Raw genomic sequence first — 22,700 nt, 5'->3', positions numbered from 1 at the left:
AAAGATTCTCATAGTAAAATAATGAAATAATTGATATAAATCTTAGTGAAAGCTACAGTTCTTATAGAAAAAACAATTGGCATCTGGACCCTAGGCATGGAATCTAGCAGGCAGGTGACTTTGTGTACAAGTTGAGGTCATGGCTGCAGTCCCCTGGGACTTCAAGGGAATCACAAATGCCTTCCTCCTGGAAACGCTGGGGGTCAGTGTAACAATCTAGTGTCTGGGGTTCCGCTGCCACACTAGTTACCTCCTGCCCATCTGTTTATTACGTGAACATGGGTCGTCCAGACAACGGGGGACTCTAGTAGCTCACAGGATTACTGTGAAAATGAAAGAAACTAACAAATGTAATGTGAGTAGCCAAAGCCTGGCCCATACTAGGCATTGAATAAATACCAGTTATTATTATTCCATTATTTCTGTCTCTTGTTAGCCACAGCTGTACCTGAAAAAGACCACATTCAGAGCCCAACTCCATTGAGTTTGGAAGGAAAGCAGAAACTCTCATCTTCAGAAACTTTGAAGAATTACCTGAGTTAATTGGAAAGGAAGTCCCATGAGAGGCCCTTCTGATTTCCTTCCTAGAGCACATCTCACCAGAATCACTGATTGTATCATTTAATTGTCACCACCATGATGATCCTGGATTGGCTGAATTTTATCAAAGGAGTATTAACACCCCTTCTGTCAAAGGTGATATTAACAGCAGTAAACCTTGGTTTATTGGGGCTAGTGAGAGCACCCAAGGCAATGAAACAGGCTTGCCTGGGATCACCTAGGAGGTGCTGGTTTCAGAAAAACAAGTGCCAAACAACAGAGTGCTTGACGGGAGTGCAGGGAGGGGTCAAATGGAAGAGAGAGATAAAAAAAAAAAAACCCAAAACAAAAACAACTTCCCCTCTGCCCAGTGTGAGTCTGGTAATGATCTAGACTATGATGTTGATATTTACTATTATTATACAACTCAGTTTTCTAAAAACATATTTTAAAAGCCATCAAGGGAAAGTATCTGTACTTTGTCACTACTTATCAGAAACAAATGTGTTTATCAAGACTTTCACTTCACATGCCTCTTCAATTTATTTCCTAAAATTATGCTGGTTACATAAAATTCACTGTAAACATGAGTTGCTGGATTTTACTAGAACTCTACGTGAAGGTCAAGTTTCCAATAAAAATGCTATGGTAAAAAGGATTGGGGTCTCGAATTAAGGACAGACATTACTGTAAGTGTATTTTGGTAAGAAATCACAATTTTTAAAAATTAATTAATAATTAATTTTTGGCTGCGTTGGGTCTTCATTGCTGCACGCGGGCTTTCTCTAGTTGTGGCTAGTGGGGCTACTCTTCATTGTGGTGCACGGGCTTCTCATTGCGGTGGCTTCTCTTGTTGTGGAGCACCGTCCCTAGGCGAGCGGGCTTCAGTACTTGTGGTTTCACGGGCTCAGTAGTTGTGGCTCGCGGGCTGCAGAGCGCAGGCTCAGTAGTTGTGGTGCACAGGCTTAGTTGCTCCTCGGCATGTGGGATCTTCCTGGACCAGGGATTGAATCCATGTCCTCTGCATTGGCAGGTGGATTCTTTTTTTTTTTTTTTTTTTTTGCAGTACGCAGGCCTCTCACTGCATAAAGGGCATAAAGAGACCCGTATCCCAGCCTCTCCTGCAGGTTGGTGTGTTCTTTGGGACTAGGTTCTTTCTGCACAGTGGGGTATAAGCAGAAGTGATGCTGCCGTATATGCAGTTCATCTCTCTAAAAAGGGGTGTGTGCACACATCTCTGGCCTTTCCCACTGGTTGGAGGCCTGGAGCAGCTATTCTGCACCAGAAATGGGAGCTGTGTGCTGACCATGGCAGGGGCACCCAGCCCATCCTGGACCACTCTTCCCTGGCCTATTACATGAGAGGGAAATGAAGTTCCGTTTAAGCTATGTTTGGCTCTCTGCTATAGCTAGGTAGCCTGTTTTGTAACTGATATAATCATGAGGTGTTCTAACGGGTTTTAAAGCATTGACTTATGATAATATAAATGACTTAGGAATGTTCAGGAAAGAGTGTCTCAATTTAAAGCAATTGTCCCAATGTTGGGTATCCCAGATACACGGGTATTTGACAGGACAGGTCTATGCAGGCAACTGGGGTCCTGTAACACTATCTCAAAAATAGCAAACCCAGTCTGAGAGACATCTTACAGAACAACTGCGTGTACACTTCAAATATATCTGGGGCAATAAAGAGCAAGGCTCAGGAACTATTTCAGATTAAAGGAAATGAGACAATTAAATGCAATGTATGGTCCTGGACAAGGGAAAAAGAGCTGTAGGGGCCATTACTGGAACTGTTGCTGAAGTTTGAGCATGGACTGTCCTTTAGATACATCAGTTCTAATAATCTTGATCTTGATAACTGTGTTGTGGTTATATAAGAAAATATCTTTGTTCTTAGAAAAAACAATGAAGATTTAAGTTTAAAGCATCATGATGTGTACAACATATTCAAATGGTTCAGAAAAAATATGCACACGTATATATGTATACAACACCCATGAATACTACTGGGAGAGAGGGGGAGAGAGAGAGAGAGAGGGAATGATAAAGCAAATGGATAAAACAAATGTAAGCAATTGGAGAGTCAAGGTGGTAAAGTGTAGAATAAACACCAGCAACTTTTCTGTAAGTTTATTTATTATTCTTTTTTAATATATATGTATCTTTAAAAAACTATTTTAATTAATTACTTAATTTATTTGGCTGCACCGGGTCTTAGTTGCGGCCTGTGGGATCTAGTTCCCTGACCAGGGATCGAACCCAGGCCCCCTGCATTGGGAGCACAGAGTGGACCCACTGGACCACCAGGGAAGTCCCTCTATAAGTTTAAATTTAGGTCAAAATGAAAAAGTATAATGAAAAAGAGATGAGTATAATTTTCTCCTCCTCAGTCATCAACAATAACGTCAATAGTCACATCCTTGTATATGAATATCGCCTGCCAATTAAATTTTTGCTGTTGGCAAAACTTGGCCGGTTGCTCAAGCATGTGACCCTACGTTTTGGGCCCATTTCCAATGCTCCAAATTTTCCTTGAAGCAAATTTGTCAAAATAATTGTGGAATAAACTCCCAATTTAGAAGTTGTCAAAACAGACCCACTCTCCATCTTTTATAGAAGAGCAGATGTGGACTTTGGGTTTGCATAGCAGGTGGACTTAGAGGCCGATACTAAGCACGGGCTAAAATTCAATTCGTGTGTTTTGGTGATGTGTCTATTTCCCCAGTTTAGGGACATGCTCCAAAATAGATGCCTGTACACTTCCACTTCAAAAATATGGAAAGTGAGGTGGTGTCAGGGATGTGCATTAAGGTCATCTTTATACCAGTAAAGCTACTCTAAATCAGAAACATCCTGTAATCCAGTAATGTTATCTTCCAATTATTGATGAAAAGAGACAACACAGATGCATTCACAGACCAAACACCTCAGCGATTACTTCTTAGGTCATCAATAGGTCCTGAAAGATTCTTAGATTATTTAGACAGTGGATTTTGGGTCGCAGCTTGCCTTATTTTCTCCAGACCCTGGTTAGAAATTCATTCATTCATTCAACAAGCTTTTTTTTTTTTTTTTGCGGTACACGGGCCTCTCACTGTTGTGGCCTCTCCCGTTGCGGAGCACAGGCTCCGGACGCGCAGGCTCAGCGGCCATGGCTCACGGGCCCAGCCGCTCCGTGGCATGTGGGATCTTCCCGGACCGGGGCACGAACCCGTGTCCCCTGCATCGGCAGGCAGACTCTCAACCACTGCGCCACCAGGGAAGCCCTCAACAAACATTTTTAAGCACTGCCAACTGTCAGCCACTGAGTTAAGTACTGAAATGACACAGTTTGCCCTTCTAGTGCTTATAGTCAAGAGAGAATGAGGGAGGTAGTATTAGTTGAGAACCTTAGTCCTATATGAATTCATTCTTGTTGTGTCTTGCCATCTTCTTTTCATTTTTTAGCGTTTCCTCTTAAGATGCATAAGTTCCTCTTATACGCATAATATAAATTTTTTTTTACAAAAGTAGTGTATGGAAATCACATTTCCAACTACAGTTAAAGTTAACTTTCAATGCACGTGGGGGAGATGTTGGTTGAAGGGTACAAATTTCCAGTTAGAAGATGAATAAATTCTGGGTATCCAATGCACAGCGTTGTGAACATAGTTAACAATACTGTATTATGTACTTGACTGTTGCTAAGAGAATAGATCTTAAATGTTCCAACCATAAAAAGAAATGGTAATTTTGTCATGTGATGGAGATGTTGGCTAAGGCTACAGTGGTCATTGTACTGCAGTAGGTAAGTCTATGAAACCAACACATTGTACGTTGTGTTGACATATAACACACAAGTTTACATGTCAATTATATCTCAAGAAAGCTGGGGAAAAGTTAAATGCATGCAGTAACATTATGACAACTCAAATAAATATAAACCTAGTTTTACTTTCTGGTCAAATATCATGTTGACAGTTCAAAGTGGGATTTTGGAAAACTAATTACTCATCCCTCTTTCCTTGTGGCTTCATGCAAAGAGATTAATATATAGCAATTTTTTTTTAATTTATTTTTTTGGCTGCGTTGGGTCTTCATTGCTACGCATGGGCTTTCTCTAGTTGAGGCAAGCGGGGCTACTCTTCACTGAGGTGTGCGGTGCGTGGGCTTCTCATTGCAGTGGCTTCTCTTGTTGCGGAGCACAGGCTCTAGGCACGCGGGCTCAGTAGTTGTGGTGCCCAGGCTTAGTTGCTCCTCGGCATGTGGGATCTTCTCGACCAGGGCTCAAACCTGTGTCTCCTGCATTGGCAGATGGATTCTTAACCACTGCTCCACCAGGGAAGTCCCTATATAGCAATTTTTAATAAAATACTAATGTGTTAATAGCTGGTAATCACCCCATCTGTTCCAACATTGTCCTCTTGTGTAGTATCTGTGCAGGACAACGTGGTTCAGGCTTGAAACTTCTCTTCTGAATCTAGGATAATTGGATCTGGGAAATCTGCTGACTTCTGGGAAGCAGGAATGAAAGGTGGCATCAGATCATGGGGCTGGCTTCTCCCACCGGGAAGCAAAGCCCAAGAAAGGTCTCATATTTTGGCCAGTAACAACTTCTCTTCATCTGAGGGCAAGAAGCCTAGATAAGGACATTGGGATGAGGACAAAAGTTCCCTTTTTAACATTCTACACTGTCTTTATTAAAGATTTGTTGGGTGGGTTATACTTCTCTCTACAGCTGTAAGGTCCTTGTGAGCAGAAACCATACCTTAACACATTTTTTATTGTCTCTGCCTAAAGTAATAGAGACATGTTTGCTGATTGATCAACCTTAATTGCTTTATGCTTTAGGTGACATTTTTTAGAAGGCATTTTGAGATCTCCAGGTGCCTTCAGGATATGACTATAAACATCAATTTCCATTGTACTGTACATGTACACAAGTCTTGGTTAATAGATATTTCCAGATAAAGTAGGTTCTACGGCACTACAGTGTAGGATATTAATAGTTTTACAGTATCTGTGTCACTGTGGAACAACATCATTCAATAGCATAAAGCTACTGAATTAATTACCCCAAAGAAAGTACAGTGCCACCTGCTTTTAAACTATTTTAATATGAGGTTTATACCACAGGACTGAGCAAAAAGAAAATTATGCCTGTTGAAGAACAACTTTCTGGAGATTGTGTTTGATACAATTAATTTTTTTTCTCTGGAAAAATCTAATCAACCATTAATTTTATAATTACATAATTATCTGTTCCAAAGATCACACATTTACCAAGAGAATGCATGCAGAATGTGTTTTGAAGGTATTTTATCCATCTATTAGCCAAAAATTCTATCCATTCATGACTATTTAGTAAGCTTTTATGGATATAAATGTAATAAATACTCAACAAATATATAAATACTCAGCAAATATTTATTGAATGGATTCATTGACCTCCCTTGAAGAACTGGCTTAAAAAGCAAGATTCCACAAATACCTGAGCCTATTTATTCCCTCAACAGCTTTCTAGTTGACCTCAGCATCAATCCATTCATCTCAGTGATGAAAATTGTGGAGAATCACATTGGACCACACAGACCTGCAACTTCCAACAAACTCTGCTCTTGGTCAAAACATTTTCTAGTAGACTAACATTGTCTTCTGTTCTCTGGTTAACAGAGGGACATCATGGACATATCCATAAGTTAGAAATCATAGTGAGCACATCCATCTTCAGCGCTAAAAAGAAAGTGATGTGTAGACTACTGTAGCGTTGCAAGCTGGTGAATAATGGACAGACCTACAATGGGTTTAATTCCTGACTCTAGTTAGAAATTAACTCCCTCCTTAACGTATTAGTGTGCATGGGCATATTTGATGCTATTTATTTAACATTCTCTATGATAACTAAGTAGGATACAGCAGTGATGAGTCTGCATTCTAGAAATACACCTAAAGTAAGGCAGAGTTTCTCTAAATTGTAATTGACTAAATATGTAGTTTCTAGGGTGGTATTTCGTGAACTAGAGTTGCTGGGTTTTTTTTTTTTTTTTTTTCAGGTCCAATGCACCTCTAAGAACATTTCTTATTTTGTGTTTATAATATGAAGATACTTAAAATAGAACCACAAAAGTAATGTATGGATGCGCTGGGTCTTGTAGGTGACCACTTCACGATCGAGCATGGCCATGTACTTTCAGTGTCTGTGATCACCTTTGCTTTTGAGACAACATCAATATTTTCACACTGATAGCCTTGCCCCTCTGGGGATCCAAAGCCATATACTCCTAGGCCCCAGATATCTGAATTTGAAAAAAATCTTACTCTAGAATAGAGAAGAGGATTCCACAATCCTCTTACATCAGAGAAACCCTATCCACTCTTACTCTGGTAGGGAAAGGATTAATTAAAAGAAGCTTCAACTGTTAATACCATAGATGTTGTGAGATGCTGCTACACTATTGGGCTTAGCTGGATGAGAATGGCTGTTAAGTGTTGTTGAATGAAGTAATCCCACCTGCCACAGAAATCCTGGGAGCCTGTGTTATTGGCTCAGTCACTAGGGATTCTATACATGTCAAAAAGAACTTTGCCATGACAGGGTGACTCGAAGTTACTATGTATGATATAGGGGAACAATGGAATCTGTTATTTGAGTACAAAAAGAAGCTTTTATTCTATATTATTTTATCGTTTGGCCACACCATGCAGCCTGTGGGATCTTAGTTTCCCAACCAGGGATTGAACCCAGGCCCCAGCAGTGAAAGTGGAGTCCTAACCACTGTACCACCAGGGAATTCCCCAACAGAAGCATTTTTTTTTTTAACTTTTTTTTTAAACATCTTTATTGGAGTATAATTGCTTCACAATGGTGTGTTAGTTTCTGCTTTACAACGAAGTGAATCAGTTATGCACATACACACATCCCCATATCTCCTCCCTCTTGTGTCTCCCTCCCACCCTCCCTATCCCACCCCTCTAGGTGGACACAAAGCAGGGAGCTGATCTCCCTGTGCTATGCAGCTGCTTCTCACTAACTATCTATTTTACATTTGGTAGTGTATATATGTCCATGCCACTCTCTCACTTCGTCCCAGCTTACCCTTCCCCCTCCCCGTGTCCTCAAGTCCATTCTCTACGTCTGTCTTTATTCCTGTCCTGTCCCTAGGTTCTTCAGAACCATTTTTTTTTTAGATTCCATATATATGTGTTAGCATATGGTATTTGTTTTTCTCTTTCTGACTTACTTCACTAGGTATGACAGACTTTAGGTCCATCCACCTCACTACAAATAACTCAATTTCGTTTCTTTTTATGGCTGAGTAATATTCCATTGTATATATGTGCCACATCTTCTTTATCCATTCATCTGTCAATGGGCATCTAGGTTGCTTCCATGACCTGGCTATTGTAAATAGAGCTGCAATGAACATTGGGGTGCATGTGTCTTTTTGAATTATGGTTTTCTCTAGGTGTATGCCTAGTAGTGGGATTGCTGGGTCATATGGTAATTCTATTTTTAGTTTTTTAAGGCACCTCCATACTGTTTTCCATAGTGGCTGTATCAGTTTACATTCCTACAAACAGTGCAAGAGGGCTCCCTTTTCTCCACACCGTCTTCAGCATTTGTTGTTTGTAGATTTTCTGATGATGCCCATTCTAACTGGTGTGAGGTGATTGTAGTTTTGATTTGCATTTCTCTAATAATTAGTGATGTTGAGAATTTTTTCATGTGCCTCTTGCCCATCTGTATGTCTTCTTTGGAGAAATGTCTATTTAGATCTTCTGCCCATTTTTTGATTGGGTTGTTTGTTTTTTTAATACAGAGCTGCATGAGCTGTTGATATATTTTGGAGATTAATCCTTTGTCTGTTGATTCGTTTGCAAATATTTTCTCCCATTCTGAGGGCTGTCTTTTCATCTTGTTTATAGTTTTCTTTGCTGTGCAAAAGCTTTTAAGTTTCATTAGGTCCCATTTGTTTATTTTTGTTTTTATTTCCATTACTCTAGGAGGTGGATCAAAAAAGATCTTGCTGTGATTTATGTCAAAGAGTGTTCTTCCTATGTCTTCCTCTAAGAGTTTTATAGTGTCCAGTCTTACATTTAGGTCTTTAATCCATTTTGAGTTAAGTTTTGTGTATGGTGTTAGGGAATGTTCTAATTTCATTCTTTTACATGTAGCTGTCCAGTTTTCCCAGCACCACTTATTGAAGAGACTGTCTTTTCTCCATTGTATATCCTTGCATCTTTTATCATAGATTAGTTGTCCATAGGTGTGTGGGTTTATCTCTGGGCTTTCTGTCCTGTTCCATTCATCTATATTTCTGGAAAAGCAGACATTTAAAAAAATAGTTTTGTTTCAAGATTATTGCAAATGAATTTTTCCTCAAGCACGTTTCTTCTAGATGTTTTTTTTCCTCATAGACATTTAATCTCCATGCTTCTGATTTATTTACGCCTGACTCATCAAAATCTGTTTTTTTTTTAAAGTGTTCTTTGAAGTCTAAGGAACCTAAATAAGATTTGTAAAAGATGTTTAAGTCTGGAAATCATGTTGGCAACACAAAATAAAACATGAACGAGCCAGTTTGAATTGCCATAAGTACTGCTCTGATAATCTGCTATGAGGTTCCTTGTAATCATCTTTGTGACTGACTCACTCCCTGGATAGAGGCAAATTTGAGTAGAAAATCAAAAAATCTGCATTCTTGGGCTTCCCTGGTGGCGCAGTGGTTGAGGGTCCGCCTGCCGATGCAGGGGACACGGTTTCGTGCCCCGGTCTGGGAAGATCCCACATGCCGCGGAGCGGCTGGGCCCGTGAGCCATGGCCGCTGAGCCTGCGCGTCCGGAGCCTGTGCTCCGCAACGGGAGAGGCCACAGCAGTGAGAGGCCCGCGTACCGGAAAAAAAAAAAAAAAATCTGCATTCTCTTCCTGCCTCTCCCTGAAGATACAATGGAGTGCTGTATTCAAAAGTGAAATGTTTTATTTGCAATTAAATTCAAACAGCTGTTTCCTTTCTTTAAAAAATGATTATCCAGTAGTTTCACTATCATCAATATTGAGAAGATAACAGATTTGGAAGATTTAACTAATAGAAAAGAATGTAAGAATTCCTTGACTTTTGGAGTAACTAAGTTTAGGCTAATTCTGGAACATCTCTCATCTTGTTTTGATCTGAAACAGATGTGCCTTCTACCCCTGACAAAAGTACTGCATAGGTGATTCACTACGTTGTTTGAAGCGTCAGTTTCGCGTTACCTGTTGAACAGCAGAGATGGGCATGCTTTCTCCGTCCATGTGGTCACACGAGGTCCTTCTCGTCATCTCCCCACGGCAGAGCGAGGGCTGTGGGCTGGGGCAGAGTCAGGACCAGAGAGCGTGATGAGGGTCAGCGGTCCCGCAGGAACCCTCTACGCGACTAGGTTTGGGAGCACCTCAGCCAATGGGCCACAGCACATGCAGGAGGGAGAAGGGAGGCCATACCAGTGGGCACGAGGTGTGGGGGGCTGATGAGCCACTTCAAGAAGGCAAATGGCCAAGGCAGAGAAAAGTACAACCTGCCCTACTCAATATCGTAGCCACCTAAGGGCTACTGCCGCCAAGGGCTCTTTAAATTAGAATTCATCAACATGAAGCAAAGGCAAAGATTTATTTCCTCAGTCACACGAGCCACATATTAAGGGTTCAACAACCGCATTTTGGTGAGCGCAAAACACGAAACGTTTACAACATCGCAGACGTAAGCCGTCTGTGTCATAATCCCAAATATGACCATCTTCGCTCCAGGTTAAAAGCAAAGTCTCATGGAAAACAAACTTATGGTTACCAGAGGGGATAGAGGGGGTGGGGGGAGATAAATTAGGAGTTTGGGATTAACATATACACACTACTGCGTATAAAACAGATAAACAACAAGGACCTACTGTATAGCACAGGGAACCATATTCAGTGCCTTGTAATAATCTATAATGGAAAGGAATCTGAAAAACAATATATATTTATAACTGAATCACTTTGCTGTACACCTGAAGCTAACACGACATTGTAAATTAACTATACTTCAATTAAGAAATGGTTATTAAAAAAAAAGCAAAGTCTCACCTTTGCCCAATTACATATGGTCAGAACAGCCATCTTTATTGAATGAGAAAACAAAGGAGAGACATTGCATTGAGTCACTGCTAATTCAAAAAGAGTCATGTACCACAGTGTTCACTGCAGGTCTATTTACAATAGCCAGGACATGGAAGCAACCTAAGTGTCCATCGACAGATGAATAGATAAAGAAGATGTGGCACATATATACAATGGAATATTACTCAGCCATAAAAAGAAACGAAATTGAGTTATTTGTAGTGAGGTGGATGGACCTAGAGACTGTCATACAGAGTGAAGTAAGTCAGAAAGAGAAACAAATACCGTATGCTAACACATATATATGGAATCTAAAAAAAAAAAAAAAATCGTTCTAAAGAACCTAGGGGCAGACTGGAATAAAGACGCAGACGTAGAGAATGGACTTGAGGACACGGGGAGGGGGAAGGGTAAGCTGGGACGAAGTGAGAGAGTGGCCTTGACATATATACACTACCAATACACTAGCTGGTGGGAAGCAGCCGCATAGCACAGGGAGATCAGCTCGGTGCTTTGTGTCCACCTAGAGGGGTGGGATAGGGAGGGTGGGAGGGAGGGAGACACAAGAAGGAGGAGATGTGGAGATATATGTGTATGTATAGCTGATCCACTTTGTTGTAAAGCAGAAACTAACACATCATTGTAAAGCAATTATACTCCAATAAATATGTTAAAAAAAGTCACTGCTAAATTAGATAGATTCCACTTTAAAAATGGAACGCATAACTAATTTCTGATTTTTCCGGAGAGAAGGCATCTCTTGAGGGTCTTTAAGTCTCTAAAGTATCCAGAATGCCTTTTAGTATAATTATTAAAAAATACTTTGTGAATATATTATTTACCGTATTCAAAAAATGCGGGCAAGGGGCTATGGGGTATCTAGGCTAATGCAACTGGGACACAATTCAGTTTTCTCACTTGGCCCTTCGAGCTCCACGTATTGGGGTTGCTCTCTTTCTCCACCTTTCCTCATCAACTCCTCCTCTCATCCATCAGGCTCAAGACAGACTGGGGCACCGTCTGTCTTCTGAACACGCCAAGCCAGTTTTTGTTCCAGACATGTTGCAAATGTTATTTCCTCAGTGTGAGGTTCTCTTCCCTCAGATCTTTGCACGGCTGGCACATGTGACCTAACACCTGAATGCTGACAAGGGGTTAAGTCAAACATGATCCTCCTGGACGACCTTCTGGACACCTGTCTATGGCCCCTGCTTCCAGCTTTGCACTCCTGTAGCTCTATGTATTTATAATTCGTCTGTATCAGCTTCTTTGTGGTACTTGCCACTCCCTGAAATGACCTCAATTACTTGTTTATTGTTTGTGAGCAAGGACCTTGTCTCCTTCACTGCGGTATACAGTGCCTAGAACATAGTCTGGTAATAAACATCTGTTTAAACAATGAATGAATGAATGCACGAAAGGGATAAAGCCCTGCATCTGTGTTGCTTATGTTCTAGTGAAATAGTAATAGCTAACAAGTGAGAATTTACTATAGAGTAGACACTTTACATAAATTATCTAATTTACTAATGTAGAAATCTGATAAAAATACTCTTATTATCCCTGTTCTACAAATTAAAAATACTGGGTCTTAGATCAGTTGAGTAACTTGCACGAGATTAACGGGTGGAGACAGAATGGAGCTCAGGCAATCTTATCCCAGGACAACGCCTTCATCAGAGGTCTGGCTCTCTCTTTCTCCTCTCTGTGTACATTTCAGAATTAATTTCCTCAATTGGGTTCCACATCCCCTTGAGTCCTTGGTGCTTGAGTCTTACTTTGAATGAATAATAATGATAATGATAATAATCTACAATGTTTATAAAGCCCTCTACAGTTTATGTAGCAGATTCTCATGTGTTATCTCTTTTTGGATCCTTATAACTATCCTCTGAGCTAGGCAGGAAAGATATTATTATCAGCAAAATCACCCAGTGGAGAAGATACTCAGCATAAAGGAAAAAATCATTATTTTTGCATGTGAGAAAAACAATGTCACCCTGATTTTAAATGTCACCCCAATTTTGAGAATAGCCTCTGGCTTCTCCGTGAAATCACTGGAGTGAATGGTAGAAGATAAGTAGCACTTCTGTGCATGAATAAACCATGAAATACTATTTGACAATAAAATTTTCAATTAATGTGGAAATATTTGCTCTGAATCTTGGCTCTTGACGATTTAAGTCTTGGCCAAATATTAAAAATATGTTTTATTTCATTGCACAAAGCACTCTGCAGATGCTTAGATTCCTGAGAAACTGAAAACTGCCATTTTTCAGCATCCTGAATATGAATTAGGCTGATGGATGGACCATGTTGGGAGAATTAGGTTCTCTGGGACACTCAGTAGCCTTTACCCTTGCGCAGTGTGGCTCTGTTAGAGAAACAGGGGCTTTTACTCCGACCGGCTTTCAGATGCCAGTTTTCCTGGGCCTCTTGATCCTTTGTGGAATCCTCTTCAATCCAGTGATCATGCCAAAAAATAGTAAAAGTTTAAAAAGGGAATCTGATCAAATATTTTTGACTAACGCGTTTATTTAGAATTGTGTACCTTAAAAAAGATCTGTGTGATGTCTCAGACAAATACGCAGATTGCAGGGTAGGCATTTTATTGTGCACAGTGACGCAATGGGAGACTATGAAACAAAATGAATGAAGCGGAACTCCATGGATCATGACGGATTGACGTGGAAACGGAATGTTGAGTAAAAAAAGAGCAAGATGCAGAAGTGTAGTTATAGTGCACCAGTTATGTGATGTTACTAACATGTAAAATTGCCCGATTATTTTATACATGCATTTGCAGCTAAAATATAAGGATGCTGGTGATAAAAGGTAGACGTTAAATTCAGGGTAGTGATTGGTTCAAGGGCTGGTGGGGGAAGGTAGGAAATGGGACCTGTGAGATGTACTCAGGATGCTGCAATTGTATTTGTAAGTGGTAGATTCATGGGGGGTTATTACTTAGTTTACTTTTAAAAAAAATTTATTTATTATTATTTTTAAATTTATTTTTTTGTTTGGCTGTGCTGGGTCTTCATTGCTATGTGCAGGCTTTCTCTAGCTGCGGCGAGCGGGGGCTATTCTTCGTTGCGGTGCTACTCTCATTGAGGGGGCTTCTCTTGTTGCCGAGCATGGGCTCTAGGCACAGGGCTTCAGTAGTTGTGGCTCTTGAGCTCAGTAGTTGTGGCTCGCGGGCTCTAGAGCGCAGGCTCAGTAGTCGTGGTGCACGGGCTTAGTTGCTCCGCGGCATGTGGGATCTTCCCGGACCAGGGCTCGAACCCGTGTCCCCTGCATTGGCAGGCAGATTCTTAACCATTGCGCCACCAGGGAAGCCCTTGTTTACTTTTCAAAAAGCTAAGATATTTCATCACTAAACAACAAAAACCCCATTCTCCTACACAGTTGCAAAACAGTTTGGTAACTGCCACAACAGAGGTGTGTAGAGGGAGGAGGAAGCCTTTGTTTAAAGCTCAGAAGGTTGCAGAAGAGAGGGGAAAACATGCAGCTGCCCTGAAGGATGGGTGAGGCTGGCCTGGCGGTGAGATCATTCTAGAAGAAGAAAAGCACATCCAAAGTGCCAGGGGCATGACAAAACCTGATGTGAATGGAAGCCGGCGTCATAATTCCTGGGGCTGGAGCATACGCCACAGGTCAAAACCATACATACAAGGTCATGAGGTACTTAAGAAAGCGGATTCTGGACTACCTGGGTTCAAAATCCGGCTCTGCCTTTTACACTATGTAACCATCATTTTTTTAATTAAACAATTTTTATTTGTTTTAAAATTTTTTTTTAAATTTTTTTGGCTGCGCCCTGCAGCATGTGGGATTTTAGTTCCCCATCCAGGGGTCCAACCCGCACCCCCTGCATTGGAAGGGTAGAGTCTTAACCACTGGACGGCCAGGGAAGTCTCCTTTAACTATCATTTTGTTATTTAATCTCTCTGTGCCTCTATTTCCTCATCTATGAAATGGGGCTACAGAGACAATACTTAGTGTCAGCTGCCATTGTTGTTACGATGAGGGTGATAATCATTAACCCTTACAGCAACCCACCTGCTCCTCCAGGCACACTGAGTCCTGTGGATTCTGCCTTACTAGGGTCTCTAATGTTACTCCCTTCTACTGCAGCTCAAGTCCTCAGCCTCAATTCATGTGTCCTTCAAAACGAGACGATCGGCCTCAAGCCCCGCTCCTCTCACGTCAGGTCGGAAGGCCTTCCCGGGATGCTTTGCGGTGCCTGCACATTCAGGGGGAGTGTCTTCCATGGGCCAGAGCAGCCTCCCCTCACCCAGCCTGCTGACCTTGAGTGCCATCCAGAGTAACATGTATTCACCCCACTGTCCATAATCTGTTTCCACATATCATGTGCTTGGGGCGTCATAAAACTTTGGCGCAGAGAAAGTCGAAAACAAAGGAGAAGTCTTTAATTCTTATTATTTTAATATGCCACTTCGCTAGATTTCTCTCTCTCTTTTGTTTCTGTACTTACTGTTTCTAGGTTAACGCAGCTTTCATGCCCCTGTACCAGAGATGGGAATTGTTATCTCTCATTTCCCCGTCTCATTATTTTGACTCAGGAGGTAGAACGTGCATCAGCCATTGATGGCACGTTTCATCTCCCCCACTGACCGTCTGCAGTCCTCTCCTCACTCTGAGGTAGGCTCATCGCTTGCCTTTGCCTTTTGGTGTTATTGTACATCCTTCCTTCCTAAGTGTCTGCTTTCTAGGATGCTACAAGGAAGTTGTGTAAGGCATGTTGGGGGGATTTGTTAATTAGTCTGCATCCTAACCTGGATGTTCCATATCGCGGCAGGAGTGGCGCTGTGCCGTTCTGGACGCAGCCCTTTGAAGGTATAGAAACTCCTGCTTCTGTGCTTCAGGAATGCTGTAAGGAAGCTCAGGCTATCCTGCTGGAGAGAGAGGCCACTTGAAGAGGCCGTGGAGGGACAGACACCGTGTGGAGGAGGCCCCAGACTTCTTGGACCTTCCGGTCCATGACCAACGCCAGGCTGCATCACACGGAACAGAAGAAACACAGGCCACCTGCAGAATCTAGATCAGTCACCATTAATCGTTTTAAGATGCTGAGTTTTGGGGAGGTTTGTTACTCAGCAATTGATAACTGAAACACTCAATTAGTCTGCATGTTCTTCATTAAGAGACTATGAAATGGTAAGAAACAATGTAGAATTTTATGAGGACAGGCTTTCTCTCCTATCTCTAATGTTATCTTTATTCCACTTGCATGTCAGATTTTATTCTGCTTCTAACAGGCTTATTCCCATATCTGTGCTTATTTTTGATAAATCCCCAATTTTCAGTCTAGAGTGATTTTGTTTCATGTCTGCCTGAGTTAGTGTGATCTTTGGGGGAAAATTTCTACTCAGAGAGCCTAAGAACAATTACATTGCTTGTGAATTCTAGTCATGCAATGTTTTAAGAGGTATATTCATAGCAGTGCCTTCACAATATTTATTGGGAATAAAATTGGTAAGGTCCAATGATGATCTCTTTAAAACAGTTATTTGGTAAAATCTGTGGGTCTGGGGGGCCAACATGATGGCAGAATAATTGCTAAGTCACTGTCAAGGCGTTGCTCTATTTAATGTCTGCAATTTTGCACAAGCCAAGCGGAACTAATCAAAATATTGAAGGTAGGTTCTTGCTGCTGATAACTCCCCCAGCACGTACCAGGAGAACTGTTTACAAGGCCAAAAATACGAGTTTATATATCGTGAGTGAATTGGATTTTTAAAATAAGAAACCGTGGTTGAAATGAAGCAATCATTTGTTCTAAAGAGAACTACTAGTGATGTTTTCAGCGCTTAAGTTCTTATTGTGCCCGTCGCTGGTGCATCTGGGGTAACACAGGCATAGGCTTAAGCAGCCCCATCATTTTTTTTTAACCCATTTTGGACACATTTACCTGTTTTTCACAACAGAGTCTCTCTGTGTATATTTCAGAGCCTCTGTGTGAGGTGTGGTTGGCTTCCTCTGACAGCCCCTCCCTGTGTGTGCCCCGCCCAACCAGGACTAAGCCCATCCCGTGGGTGGAGACTGGGAGAGGTAACCTCACGGATTCTTCCTTGCCTGTTACCCTCTTGTTGACCTTCCTCCCAGAGGCTCAGTGCTTGCCAGCCTCACCCTTGATCCTAAAGGCTTGCAATCAGATCCTCCCTCTTAGTCTGTCCTTTCTTCCAGTTCGCCCTTCCACTGGAATTCAACCGTCCTGTCTTCTTTCCTTTATAGAACGTCATGTTCAGATGGTGGGCAGTCCTTGGAACTAAGAACCTGATACAAGATCACGTGTTAACCCAAATGAGGGTCCATAAGGATGGAATTTTTAGGCCACAGGAAAAAATATTTTGAGACAAAAGGCTACTTTTATTCTCCTAAATGAACACCAAACGCTTGGTGGCTCATACAGTAGAGCTAGCACAGTTTATGGACAGACTGACCCGGGCCCGTGGGAGTTTCATCAGCTCTGAGTCTCTTGAACACAGCAGTGATCCCAGAGGTAAGACAAAAAGCTGAGCAACAGTGAGAAAATCTGTCAAAATCACCTTGTTCGTTTTTTTGTATCAGACAAAGAATCACCTTCAGAACCAGGGATGTAGGTTCAGGTACGTAATTATGGAGTAGGGGAGCAGCTGTCAGGCCAAAGTAAGAGCAGAGCCGAGGAGATGGGAGACCAGGGAGACAGAAGAGGCAGGGCAGCCGGGCATCTTGTACGTTTGCAGGCTCGACGGCTGCACAGTGATATTCATACGGTAGGGTCAGGCTCAGGCATATTAATAGCGATTACCCCACATCCTCAGAAAAGATGAGGTTGTATTCAAGGCGCTTTGTTTAAAAAGGCAACAAAGTGTAATGCATTTTTAAAAAGGCCTAATTGTATGTGGTTCACACACAAAAATTTTGCTGCTACAAGAGGTAAAAGTTGAGTTATTTGGGAAAGTTAGTTATTTAGAACAGATCACTCCCTAAACATGCTAGGCGCGCGCGGGCACCTGCACCACCCGACATGCACACATCGATCTAGATTCAAACGCGGAAATGCAGTTGCCAGATATTGAGCATTTCATTTGGATCAGCTCCATTTATCTTCCCATTGATCTTGGGGACGATACTACTTTGACTTCCGATTTACATAGTTGCTAGTCATTCTCTGTCACTTCTTGCTGCCCCCTGTTTGTGCTGTGGGATTCCCTTTACCCTGTCTTTCCTATTCCAGTCCTACCTGAAGGCCACCTGGCTGCATCCTCTGCAACATGAAAAGCACCATTAGCTCATGCCACTATGGTTTGAGTCTACGGGAAAAGATGGGCCCTAGCCCGGGGGCGTCACCAGCTAGGGGGCCTGGATAAGGCAGGGTGGGAGGAGGTGGCAGCAGAGAGATGCAGAGGAGAAAGCCAGCTAAAGACACTAGGTTAAGGCTTTAAGCAGCTTAAACCAACATTGGTATATTTATTTTATGGCTTTATTTTCCCTCTTCAGAAATAATTAGCCTTCAGCATCATTAACATTGTGTAAGTTAAAGGTTGAATTAAGAGGTTAGAAGGTGGTTAAGAAATCTTATGTTCACACACTGTTACATTTTTCAACTGTTGGTATGGGTATGTGCATTTAATAATGAACTGTTGGGAAAATGGTTATGATAATCTTAAATAAGAGAGTCATTATACAGAAATTATTGCGTATTTTTCTACAAATAGTCATCTTGATTTGAAATAGGCTAATCAGCTGAATTTAGTGATATATTTGTTCTTTGTATTCCATCTCTGAGGCACTTAGAGAAGAAAAATCACATATTTTAATAGAGCCTGAATTTTTGGAAAATGTTGCCCATCACATCCCATGGGGCTGGGGGAAGGGAGCTGGACAGTCTGGGCTGTGAGCCCTCTACCCTCAGATGTATTCACCAGTCCTTTCTGAGCACTGCCAGCTCAGGCTCGGTTTAGAATCCATCAATTTCTTATCCCCATGAAAAGGCAATTTTGTCTAAAACCTTGGAGTCTGTAGACTTCAAAGTTGAAAGAAAAGTCACACCAAAGGCTGAATTTTCTTAAACTCCAAGTTGCACAACAAACTAAGTCTAGAAAAAGACTATGCTATTCTTTACGAAATGTATTATTTTGCTTCCAAATAAAGGATAAATTGGATTTTGAGTTTCTTAAGTTAACAGGTATTATTTATTATGTTAAAACATTACAGCTACTAACGTCATCATCCATGAAAGAAAATGTGAAATTGATTTCCAATATGTGCCTGGATGTCTTCCCTAATCCTTGCACCGTGGCTGGTAGTTAGAGATGTGAGACTTTTATACTCATATATTCTTGGTTGGAGCAATTGTACTTAGGATCACACCCTCTTAGATGGTGGGGTGACTTCGCTCTGAAGGGAAAATAAAACTATGCCTAGTCACCAGTTACAAGTAATAAGCCTTGCTTTGAGATTATGGGAACTTCAATTAACAGAGACCCTTTTAAAGGAATCTTGGCAGGAGAAATGTGATACTTGTTGGATGTCTAGGTTGGCTTCAATCCTGTTTACGCAACACATTTGTCTTAAACTATTGTCTTTTGTTAAATTTTGTCTTGTTTGTTTAGCATTTTACTTCACATTCAACCATTTTCGTACATTATAGTTTGCTCTGTCTTTATTATTTTCTGCATCTTACTGGCTTTTAACCTTTATCATGTTAGCACATACTATTGTTTTAATAGTTTTAGACTTTTGCTCATTTTCAGTTTTAATTTTTACTGATTACATACAGTTTTTCTGAGCTTTCTATCTGTTTTAGTTAGGATTTTATGTTCAAGGACAGAAAACAGGAAATCTCACATAACTGTGGCTGAAAGAAGATAGAAGCTGACCTAACGTCTCCCTCTGCATAAAAGATGTCCACAGACAGCACTTGAAGGCTGGCAGGGTAACCATTGCTATCAATGACCAGGGTCCAGACTTTCTGATGCAGGTCCTAATGTGTGTTTTCCACGTTCCTGGTCAACTCATGGTCCAGGATGGCAGCTGCAGCTCCAGCCTGGAAAAGGAATAAGATGAGAAGATTGAAAAGGGGCTCTCCCAGCAGCTTAACTATTTTAAGCAGCCCTCCAGAAGTCCTAGCCAGCTCTGGTGCTTACACATCTTGATCAGAATATGACTGCTTCGTTGCACCTGGCTGCCAGGTGGGCTGGTGAGTATAGTCTTACCTTCTGGATGGACAATGTGCCCAGTGAAAATTAGGGCTCTGTGTCTAAGTGGTAAAAGGAGAAGGGATGCTGGTCCTGGCAGCTAACCGTGTCTGCCATTTATTTTCTTATTTGACGCTACTTATTTTTAAATCTATTAACCTTTTTTTACATGTATAAGTACTTTAAATTTTTAATGAAAAATTTTTAATTGAAATATAGTTGATTTACAATGTTGTGTTAATTTCAGGTGTACAGCAAACTGATTCAGTTGTACATATATATATTCTTTTTCATATTCTTTTCCATTATAGTTTATTACAAGATATTGACTATAGGACCCTGTGCTATGCAGTAGGACCTTGTTGTTTATCTTTTTTTTTTTTTTTTTAGATACGCGGGCCTCTCACTGCTGTGGCCTCTCCCGTTGCGGAGCACAGGCTCCGGATGCGCAGGCTCAGCGGCCATGGCTCACGGGCCCAGCCGCTCCACGGCAAGTGGGATCTTCCCGGACTGGGACACGAACCCGTGTCCCCTGCATCGGCAGGCGGACTCTCAACCACTGCGTCACCAGGGAAGCCCTGTTTATCTATTTTATACTCATTAGCTTGCATCGGCCAGTCCCCAAATCCTAATTTATCACTAGCCCCAAGCCCCCTCCAACTTTCTCCTTTAGTAACCATAAGCTTGTTTTCTATGTCTTTAAGCACTATAAATTTGGTTTCACTATTTGAAAAATATTGTATTATTTTTAAGAACTATCCATTTATTATATTCTACTTTAAATGTATTAGTTTTTAACCCTTTTATTCCTATTTGCAGTACTTTATTTTTTCTAATTTTTTTTAATCTTTATTGGAGTATAATTGCTTTACAATGGTGTGTTAGTTTCTGCTTTATAACAAAGTGAATCAGTTATACATATACATATGTTCCCATATCTCTTCCCTCTTGTGTCTCCCTCCCTCCCACCCTCCCTATCCCACCCCTTCAGGCGGTCACAAAGCACCGAGCTGATCTCCTTGTGCTATGCGGCTGCTTCCCACTAGCTATCTACCTTACGTTTGGTAGTGTATATATGTCCATGCCTCTCTCGTGCTTTGTCACAGCTTACCCTTCCCCCTCTCCATATCCTCAAGTCCATTCTCTAGAAGGTCTGTGTCTTTATTCCTGTCTTACCCCTAGGTTCTTCATGACATTTTTTTCCCTTAAATTCCATATATATGTGTTACCATACGATATTTGTCTTTCTCTTTCTGACTTACTTCACTCTGTATGACAGACTCTAGGTCTATCCACCTCACCACAGATAATTCAATTTCGTTTCTTTTTATGGCTGAGTAATATTCCATTGTATATATGTGCCACATCTTCGTTATCCATTCATCCAATGATGGACGCTTAGGTTGTTTCCATCTCCCGGTTATTGTAAATAGAGCTGCAATGAACATTTTGGTACATGACTCTTTTTGAATTATGGTTTTCTCAGGGTATATGCCCAGTAGTGGGATTGCTGGGTCATATGGTAGTTCTATTTGTAGTTTTTTAAGGAACCTCCATACTGTTCTCCACAGTGGCTGTATCAATTTACATTCCCACCAACAGTGCAAGAGGGTTCACTTTTCTCCACACCCTCTCCAGCATTTATTGTTTCTAGATTTTTTGATGATGGCCATTCTGACTGGTGTGAGATGGTATCTCATTGTAGTTTTGATTTGCATTTCTCTAATGATTAATGATGTTGAGCATTCTTTCATGTGTTTGTTGGCAGTCTGTATATCTTCTTTGGAGAAATGTCTATTTAGGTCTTCTGCCCATTTTTGGATTGGGTTATTTGTATTTTTGTTATTGAGCTGCATGAGCTGCTTATAAATTTTGGAGATTAATCCTTTGTCAGTTGCTTCACTTGCAAATATTTTCTCCCATTCTGAGGGTTGTCTTTTGGTCTTGTTTATGGTTTCCTTTGCTGTGCAAAAGCTTTGAAGTTTCATTAGGTCCCATTTGTTTATTTTTGTTTTTATTTCCATTACTCTAGGAGGTGGGTCAAAAAGGATCTTGCTGTGATTTATGTCATAGAGTGTTCTGCCTATGTTTTCCTCTAAGAGTTTGATAGTGTCTGGCCTTACATTTAGGTCTTTAATCCACTTTGAGCTTATTTTTGTGTATGGTGTTAGGGAGTGATCTAATCTCATACTTTTATATGCACCTGTCCAGTTTTCCCAGCACCACTTATTGAAGAGGCTGTCCTTTCTCCACTGTACATTCTGTTATTTTTGTATGGAATGTCCTATAAATATCATTTAAGTCCATCTTGTTTAATGCATCATTTAAAGCTTGTGTTTCCTTATTTTCACTTTGGATGATGTCCATTGGTGAAAGTGGGGTGTTAAAGTCCCCTACTATGAATGTGTTACTGTTGATTTCCCCTTTTATGGCTGTTAGTATTTGCCTTATGTATTGAGGTGCTCCTACGTTGGGTGCATAAATATTTACAATTGTTATATATTCTTCTTGGATCGATCCCTTGATCATTATGTAGTGTCCTTCTTTGTCTCTTCTAATAGTCTTTATTTTAACGTCTATTTTGTCTGATATGAGAATTGCTACTCCAGCTTTCTTTTGGTTTCCATTTGCATGAAATATCTTTTTCCATCCCCTTACTTTCAGTCTGTATGTGTCTCTAGGTCTGAAGTGGGTCTCTTGTAGACAGCAAATATATGGGTCTTGTTTTTGTATCCATTCAGCCAATCTGTGTCTTTTGGTGGGAGTACTTAGTCCATTTACATTTAAGGTAATTATCGATATGTATCTTCCTATTCCCATTTTCTTAATTGTTTTGGGTTCGTT

General features: G+C 41.0%; 1 protein-coding gene across 1 annotated transcript in view; it reads left to right on the top strand.

The window, feature by feature from the left end:
- The window catches only part of CA8 (carbonic anhydrase 8), a 299,496-nt gene that overhangs the window by 245,716 nt on the left and 31,080 nt on the right, over positions 1-22,700 (top strand). The window contains exons 12-15 of the mRNA XM_033843082.2: positions 15,540-15,831; positions 16,624-16,725; positions 16,909-17,176; positions 19,470-19,858. The gene's annotated coding sequence lies outside the window, so the exon portion shown is untranslated. The remainder of the gene's footprint in view (positions 1-15,539; positions 15,832-16,623; positions 16,726-16,908; positions 17,177-19,469; positions 19,859-22,700) is intronic.

This window comes from Tursiops truncatus, chromosome 17, assembly GCF_011762595.2.
Source record: "Tursiops truncatus isolate mTurTru1 chromosome 17, mTurTru1.mat.Y, whole genome shotgun sequence".
NCBI classification, from domain to species: domain Eukaryota; kingdom Metazoa; phylum Chordata; class Mammalia; order Artiodactyla; family Delphinidae; genus Tursiops; species Tursiops truncatus.
The sequence above is the reverse complement of the archived record's forward strand: the minus strand, read 5'-3'. Positions and strand labels throughout refer to the sequence as shown.